Below are 8,963 nucleotides of genomic sequence, written 5' to 3' on the forward strand. Positions count from 1 at the left end.
ACAATCATGCTTCCTTCCTCTGTCCTCTCCCCCCAACCTCGCACAACAGAAATGTGATCAAGGTCTCCCTCATCTGATGAGTCTTCCATCAGTTCGTCCTCCACTTCTTCCTGGGCTCCTGCACCTTCCTCACTAGTTTGGCTGCTACCATGCGCCCTGGTAAAACCATCTCCCCCACCCTCACATGCCTGCCGCCTTGGTGCTGCCGACCGTCTGGACCTTGCAGATGTTAGCCCTTCCGCATACAACTCCTCCTCCTCTACTTCCTCCACCTCCTCTTGTGCCACCACCTGACTCCGAATTCTGTTTAACATGTGCTCCAGCATGTAAATCACCGGAATAGTCATGCTGATAATGGCATCGTCAGCACTAAACATCTTCGTCGCCATTTCAAAACTGTGCAGAAGGGTGCATAGGTCCCTGATCTGAGACCACTCCTCCAGCGTGATTTGCCCCACCTCTGAATCTCGTTGGCCCAGGCTATACGTCAGAACGTATTGCACCAGGGCTTGTCGGTGCTACCACAGTCGCTGCAACATGTGCAGAGTTGAATTCCACCGGGTAGGCACATCGCATTTTAGCCGGTGAAGTGGCAGGCCCAACGACTTCTGTAGAGATGTAAGTCGCTGAGCTGCGGGATGCGAACGGCGGAAGTGAGCACACAGCGACCGTGCCCTCTGCAGAAGGCCATCTAGTCTGGGATAGTGGGCTAAAAATTGCTGGACAACCAGGTTCAACACGTGAGCCATACAAGGCACGTGTGTGACATTGCCCCGGCGAAGGGCCGCACCCAGGTTTGCAGCATTGTCGCACACGGCCTTCCCTGGTTTCAGGTCCAGTGGAGACAACCATTCATGAAATTGGTTCTCCAGAGCTGACCACAACTCCTCAGCTGTGTGACTCACATTTCCCAGACATTTCAATGTAAAAACCGCCTGATGACGTTGAGCCCTACTGCCAGCATAGTAAGGAGGTGTGCAGGATCCCTTCTGCGCAGTTAGAAAGCTTGTGGCATGACCAGGCAGGCTTTGGGTGCAGGTGGAAGACCGAGAGGAGGTTGAGGAGGCAGAAGCAGTGGAGGAACTTTGACATAAAGAGGATTGACTCACAACTCGTGGGGACGGCAAGACTTGGACAGCAGCCCCTTGTCCTGCTGTCACCATAGTTACCCAGTGCCCAGTCAGCGACATGTAATGCCCCTGTCCATGCCTACTCGTCCAAGTGTCTGTGGTGAAATGCACCCTGTCACACACAGAGTTTCTCAAAGAAGCGGTGATGTTGTGTGCGACATGCTGGTGGAGCGCAGGCACACCTTTCTTTGAGAAGTAGTGCCGACTGGGCATCTGGTACTGGGGCACTGCGACGGACATAAGGTCTCGAAAATCCTCTGTGTCCACCAGGCGGAAAGGCAGCATTTCTGTAGCCAAGAGCTTGCAGATGGTGAAATTCAACCTCTTAGCTTTCTCATGGCTAGGAGGAAATGGTCTTTTACTTGTCCACATCTGAGGGACCGAGGGCTGGCTATTGTGCTTAGACGGGGTTGATAAGGGTGTCCCCGGCAAACTGCCGGTCTGTGAGGAAGATGCAGGCGGACATGTTAGGTTGCCTTGATCCAAAGGTGGTGCTATCGATGTCGGACAGCGCTCAACACCAGCTGGTGTTACCACCTCCAAAGAAAATGATGACCTGCCAATCACACTGGCTGTTGCGGGTAAAGAGGTGGCAGGTCTGCGCCCCAAAACAGGTGTGACTGCTGTCCCCCCAGTCACAGAGGATGAAGAGGCCGCGGATGCACAAGATATGGCAGACGGTGATTGGCCCGGCCGGCTAGGCCGCATTGTAACACACTGAGCTTCCCACTGCAACTTATGCTTCATGTCCATGTGCCGGTTCATGCATGAAGTACTCAAACTATGTATTTTTTGGCCTCTACTTAGCTTTTGCTGACAAATGTTACAGATAACACGAGTTGGGTCATCTTTATCGATCTGAAAAAATGCCCAGGCTATGCAAGGCTTAGCACCCATGCGACCTGAAGAGCCACCACGACTTGTGGTGAGAAGCAGAGTTGTGTTTGAGGATGCAGTTGTTGACGTGCTTCCAGTACTACGTCTCTGTCCAGGAAGGCGCAACCTGACCTCGTCGTCACTAGCATCTTCCTCCACCTCCTCTGCTGACCTCATCTCTTGGCTGACTGTGGGTTGACAGTAAGTGGGATCTCCGACCTCATCATCATCACCCTGTGCGTTATCACACCCGTCGTCCTCAGAGCCAACCTGTTCCTGCCCTGACAAAAAACTAAAGTTGTCGCTCCAATCAGGTATTTGAGTCTTATCATCGTCTTCCTCATTGTCTCCACCAACAGGAGTTACAGTTTGGGAATGAGGGTCTACATTATGGTCAGAACCTTCTGCGTCTGGTCCTGGATCCGACTCATAAAGATTCTGGGCATCAGTGCAGATCATTTCCTCGTCTGGATTCACAGAAGCGCTGGAGTCGACCTCTGATTCCCAGGCTATAGTATGAGTAAACAGCTCTGCAGACTCAACCATCTGTTCTACCTCATACTCAGACGGGCAGCTGGAGATTTGGGAGCTGTGAGGAAGCAAGTGCGATTTGGGTGACACCTTTGAGGACTGGAGTATTTGTGATGTTGAAGTTGATGTGGAGGAGAGCCCACTTAAAGGAGCACTTGATATCCGTTGAAGCACCTGCTGTTTTTGTGCCTCATCTGGAATTTGTAGCGATTGGCGTGGCCGTAAGAAAGGGATCTTATCACATGTCCGCTAAAAGAAGTAGACATTTTAGTTTGGCTGGAAGATGGTCTTTCTTCTGCAGATGTTACTGTTGCTTTAACACCTACCCCACGGACACAACCTTTTTTCCCCTTCCCAACACGCCTATTCCCCTTTCCACCAGCAGCAGGCCTTTTTCCACTCATTTTGGTGGTTAACTAATTCACAACTCTGGAGTTGTTTGCACAAAAAAACAATGGATGGGAACCGAGCAGAGCTGAGTGGCCAAACTGTGGTATTAGGCCAAAACTATTGGCTGGGTTAGATGCAGAAAAAAATTATTTTGAATTTGCAACCTGATGGAGGTCAGTATAGATGGACTAATACAAATAGTCCCACACACAGCTAGAAGCTCAAATATTTTTTCAGAGGTACTGTAGATGCAGATAAAAATTAGTTTTAATTTGCAACCTGATGGAGGTCAGTATAGATGGACTAATAGAGAAAGTCCGACACACTACTAGAAGGCCAAATATTTTTTCAGAGGTAGATGCAGAAAAAAATATATTCAGTTTGCAACCTGATGGAGGTCAGTATAGATGGACTAATACAAATAGTCCCACACACAGCTAGAAGCCCAAATATTTTTTCAGAGGTACTGTAGATGCAGATAAAAATTATTTTTAATTTGCAACCTGATGGAGGTCAGTATAGATGGACTAATAGACCAAGTCCCACACACTGCTAGAAGCCCAAATATTTTTTCAGAGCTAGATGAAGAAAAACATTATTTTTAATTTGCAACCTGATGGAGGTCAGTATAGATGGACTAATAGACCAAGTCCCACACACCGCTAGAAGCCCAACTATTTTTTCAGAGCTAGATGCAGAAAAAAATTATATTCAATTTGCAACCTGCTGGAGGTCAGTATAGAAGGACTAATAGAACAAGTCCCACACACTGCTAGAAGCCCAAATATTTTTTCAGAGCTAAATGAAGAAAAAAATTATTTTTAATTTGCAACCTGATGGAGGTCAGTATAGATGGACTAATAGACCAAGTCCCACATACTGCTAGAAGCCCAAATATTTTTTCAGAGCTAGATGCAGAAAAAAAATATTTTTAATTTGCAACCTGATGGAGGTCAGTATAGATGGACTAATAGACCAAGTCCCACAAACTGCTAGAAGCCCAAATATTTTTTCAGAGCTAGATGCAGAAAAAAATTATTTTTAATTTGCAACCTGATGGAGTTCAGTATAGATGGACTAATAGACCAAGTCCCACACACTGCTAGAAGCCCAAATATTTTTTCAGAGCTAGTTGCAGAAAAAAATTATATTCAGTTTGCAACCTGATGGAGGTCAGTATAGATGGACTAATAGAATGATGCTATGCCCAAAAGATTTTACTTCACTAGGTGCAGTAAAAAAATTGGTATTCTATACACAGGTGTTATATCTTGCAACACAGATAGGCTACTCCACTGACTAACACACTCTGCAGTAGGCCAAAAAGGATTAGCTTTGCTAGATTCAGCCAAATGCTGTGAAAAAAACTTGCACAGCACTGGCACAGAGCTGCCTGGCAAAAACTGATAGGAACTCATGTAACCTAGTCCTGAAAAGGACTCCAATTACAATTAGTCTTTACTCCCACAACCTATCTATTTAAGAGCACAGACCTCCCTGATAAAAGTCGTAGGAAATGCTGTAACCTAGTCCTTAAAAGGACTGCAATCACAACTATTCCCTACTCCCAAGCTATCTGTATATTTGTGCGAAAATTGGCTTGAAATTAACAAGGTATAGCGCACACAGCAACAGCGGTGCCGTCTAACACGCAGCTGCAGCAGTGAGAAAATGGTGGCGACGGGGAAATGGCTTGGTCTTATAGGGCAAGGACATGTGACATACACTGCCAATGACACATGCCCTTGCTTGTGTGAAAAAAAGCACTTCGCTCCGTGTGTGCGCTGCTGATAGGCTGACAGATTGCACCTCCCCACTGCAAAGGCGGGAAAGAGAAAAAAAAATGGAGATCTTCATTGTTCCTGCAGAGATCCATCCCCTGCCCCTCCCCCCACCCCGCTGTACACTCAAACTGCGTATTAACATTAATTTTCATCATTACTGAGAAAAAATCCAGTTATGATTTTGGTGCACGAACAGTTATCGAACATAACCTCGAACAGCCGAATTTTTCTCAAATTGTTCGTGTTCGCCGAACGGCTCGAACACCACCCAAAACAGCTCGAATTTGAGATTGGCGAACAGTTCGAGTAGAACAACGCTCATCTCTACTCATTAAGTTTCCCAAAACGCCAAGCGGTTAACAGAAGTGAGCATATCATTTTTCAGGTATATTTTGCTTGCTTTATACTTGCTATACAAGTCAATGAGTAGGTTAGAAAAACCCCTGGAAGGTTCCTGAGTGACGTTCACAGCATTTTGCGAGCAAAAAAGAAACTTAAGCAAACTCATTTGATGCCCAATACAATACTTAGAAAAACATCACCAAACTATGTTTACAAAAATGCTGGAAAACACTAAAAAGGGTGATTCAGGAAAAGAATCGCTGTCGTTTCTTGGGGCAGTTTCGGCTTGAAATCCTGGTCAGTTTCAACCACCTGGAAAAAGTGTCATGCGAACATTGGCACAAGTCATAGAGTACGATTGCTTGGTGTGACATAGATGATATGAGTTTTGCTTCATGAAGTCAAGTTTAACTTTTGAGTTAAACTTTCTTGATAGATAGATCTTTTTGCCATGTGGATTTTAACTTTCTCTTTTTATGTTAAACCATGTGCATTGGCAAATTGAGTGTGAGCAGAAAAGATAAAACCGCTATGCACAAAGAAGTTCTCAGGTTTCACTGAAATTTGAACTCAGATCACTGGATTCAGAGTCCAGAGTGCTAACCATTACTCCATAGAACCACATGACCAACGAAGCTGGCTAGGATTTTCTTTTGAAAACAGTAAAAGAGCATGTGTAAATAGTGGAAATGTGAGAAATTCACTCTAAATCCAGTGATATGTGTTCTAATCTCAGTGGAACCTGGGAATTCATGCATTATGATGAAAACTGGTTCTAAAGCTGTTCCGCAAATGTATATCTAACACACATTGGTAAATTAATATCTCCTCCCTTTTTATTCCACAAGTGTGCTTAAAGTTCCATGATATCACAACAAAGACAGTTTTAAAATGTTGATGAAATCTGGCTAATAATTAGCGTGCTGGATCTATCAGCTGGAAAAAGGGTGAGAAAAAAAGAAATTGCAAAACTTCTGCTCATCCAGAAGTCACTAAAGATTTTTCATGGTGTGCTAAAAGGTTCCATCGGAAAGATAATTCAAGTAGAGTTGGTGCAAATCAAAGTTCATATCCCAGTCCATCAGCCACGGCAGTGGTCTGTGTTGGCTGGAAAAAAGGAGGATTTGCACCACATACCTGATGGCACCCTCTGAGCTTTGTTTGATTGGTGGTGTGATGCACAAGTGACATCTCACCCAGCTGACTAATCAAAAGAAGATCTACAGATGCTGTTAAGCTGGTTCTGCAAATACAATCCATAGATTACAGACCATTTCTGTGGGAGATAGACTTGGGAATGTGTAAATTGATCTTCTCAGATAATTCGTCAAAATGTTACATGAAGTTAAACGTAGTTGGCAGGATTTGAACCTACGCAGGAAGACCCCAATGGATTTCTAGTCCATTGCCTTAACCACTCGGCCACAACTACTCAGACACTGTTTCATTCTTATGAGTTTCACACCTTTTCTTATAGCACCATGATCAATATCAGTGATTATCCTTCTGGAAGACATTTCAGAAAATGGAACATTTCAATTGGAAACAAAATTCCAGGCCTCACTGAAATGTATAAATCTGATTTAAAGAATCATCAATTGGAACCTTTTACAGTTCAAGGTCTATTAAAATTCATAAGGCGGATTTAGAGTAACTTTGTTCCAAATACCTCCTGAAAAAGGCTTTGAAAATGCTCAATAGTTTGAACAGATTCATTTCCATGCCAATAGACTTGCAGTTCATATGATCAGGTATTGAGCGTCTTTTAACCTCATTAAGTTTCCCAAAACGCCAAGCGGTTAACAGAAGTGAGCATATCATTTTTCAGGTATATTTTGCTTGCTTTATACTTGCTATACAAGTCAATGAGTAGCTTAGAAAGACCCCTGGAAGGTTCCTGAGTGACGTTCACAGCATTTTGCGAGTAAAAAAGAAACTTAAGCAAACTCATTTGATGCCCAAAACAATACTAAGAAAAACATCACCAAACTATGTTTACAAAAATGCTGGAAAACACTAAAAAGGGTGATTCAGGAAAAGAATCGCTGTCGTTTCTTGAGGCCGTTTCGGCTTGAAATCCTGGTCAGTTTCAACCACCTGGAAAAAGTGTCATGCGAACATTGGCACAAATCAAAGAGTACGATTGCTTGGTGTGACATAGATGATATGAGTTTTGCTTCATGAAGTCAAGTTTAACTTTTGAGTTAAACTTTCTTGATAGATAGATCTTTTTGCCATGTGGATTTTAACTTTCTCTTTTTATGTTAAACCATGTGCATTGGCAAATTGAGTGTGAGCAGAAAAGATAAAACTGGTATGCACAAAGAATTTCTCAGGTTCTAATGAGATTTGAACTCAGATAGTTGGATTCAGAGTCCAAAGTGCTAACCATTTCACCATCTAACCACATGACCCATGAAGCTGGCTGGATTTTCTTTTGAAAACAGTAAAAGAGCATGTGTAAATAGTGGAAATGTGAGAAATTCACTCTAAATCCAGTGATCTGAGTTCTAATCTCAGTGGAACCTGGGAATTCATGCATTATGATGAAAACTGGTTCTAAAGCTGTTCCGCAAATGTATATCTAACACACATTGGTAAATTAATATCTCCTCCCTTTTTATTCCACAAGTGTGCTTAAAGTTCCATGATATCACAACAAGGACAGTTTTAAAATGTTGATGAAATCTGGCTAATAATTAGCGTGCTGGATCTATCAGCTGGAAAAAGGGTGAGAAAAAAAGAAATTGCAAAACTTCTGCTCATCCAGAAGTCACTAAAGATTTTTCATGGTGTGCTAAAAGGTTCCATCGGAAAGATAATTCAAGTAGAGTTGGTGCAAATCAAAGTTCATATCCCAGTCCATCAGCCACGGCAGTGGTCTGTGTTCGCTGGAAAAAAGGAGGATTTGCACCACATACCTGATGGCACCCTCTGAGCTTTGTTTGATTGGTGGTGTGATGCACAAGTGACATCTCACCTGGCTGACTAATCAAAAGAAGATCTACAGATGCTGTTAAGCTGGTTCTACAAATACAATCCATAGATTACATACCACTTCTGTGGGGGAAAGACTTGGGAACGTGGAAATTGATCTACTCAGATAATTCGTCAAAATGTTACATGAAGTTAAATGTAGTTGGCAGGATTTGAACCTACACGGGAAGACCCCAATGGATTTCTAGTCCATTGCCTTAACCACTCGGCCACAACTACTCAGACACTGTTTCATTCTTATGAGTTTCACACCTTTTCTTATAGCACCATGATCAATATCAGTGATTATCCTTCTGGAAGACATTTCAGAAAATGGAAGATTTCAATTGGAAACAAAATTCCAGGCCTCACTGAAATGTAAAAACCTGATTTAAAGGTGTCATCAATTGGAACCTTTCAGAGTTCAAGGTTTATTAAAATTCATAAGGTGGATTTAGAGTGACTTTGTTCCAAACACCTCCTGAAAAAGGCTTTGAAAATGCTCAATAGTTTGAACAGATTCATTTCCATGCAAAAAGACTTGCTGTTCATATGATCAGGTATTGAGCCTCTTTTAACCTCATTAAGTTTCCCAAAACGCCAAGCGGTTAACAGAAGTGAGCATATCATTTTTCAGGTATATTTTGCTTGCGTTATACTTGCTATACAAGTCAATGAGTAGGTTAGAAAGACCCCTGGAAGGTTCCTGAGTGACGTTCACAGCATTTTGCGAGCAAAAAAGAAACTTAAACAAACTCATTTGATGCCCAAAACAATACTTAGAAAAACATCACCAAACTATGTTTACAAAAATGCTGGAAAACACTAAAAAGTTTGATTCAGGAAAAGAATCGCTGTCGTTTCTTGAGGCCGTTTCGGCTTGAAATCCTGGTCAGTTTCAACCACCTGGAAAAAGTGTCATGCGAACATTGGC

General features: G+C 42.9%; 2 non-coding genes across 2 annotated transcripts; both read right to left on the reverse strand.

Annotated features, from left to right (window-relative positions):
- Positions 1–6,403: 6,403 nt before the first annotated feature.
- Positions 6,404–6,485, reverse strand: TRNAS-AGA (transfer RNA serine (anticodon AGA)). The gene has a single exon. It is a non-coding gene; the product is annotated as a tRNA-Ser (tRNA).
- Positions 6,486–8,187: 1,702 nt separating this feature from the next.
- Positions 8,188–8,269, reverse strand: TRNAS-AGA (transfer RNA serine (anticodon AGA)). Its single transcript has one exon. It is a non-coding gene; the product is annotated as a tRNA-Ser (tRNA).
- Positions 8,270–8,963: the final 694 nt, after the last annotated feature.

The sequence above is a fragment of the Phyllobates terribilis genome, unplaced genomic scaffold (assembly GCF_046119375.1).
Source record: "Phyllobates terribilis strain yellow unplaced genomic scaffold, ASM4611937v1 Scaffold_13__5_contigs__length_258822181, whole genome shotgun sequence".
Taxonomy (NCBI): domain Eukaryota; kingdom Metazoa; phylum Chordata; class Amphibia; order Anura; family Dendrobatidae; genus Phyllobates; species Phyllobates terribilis.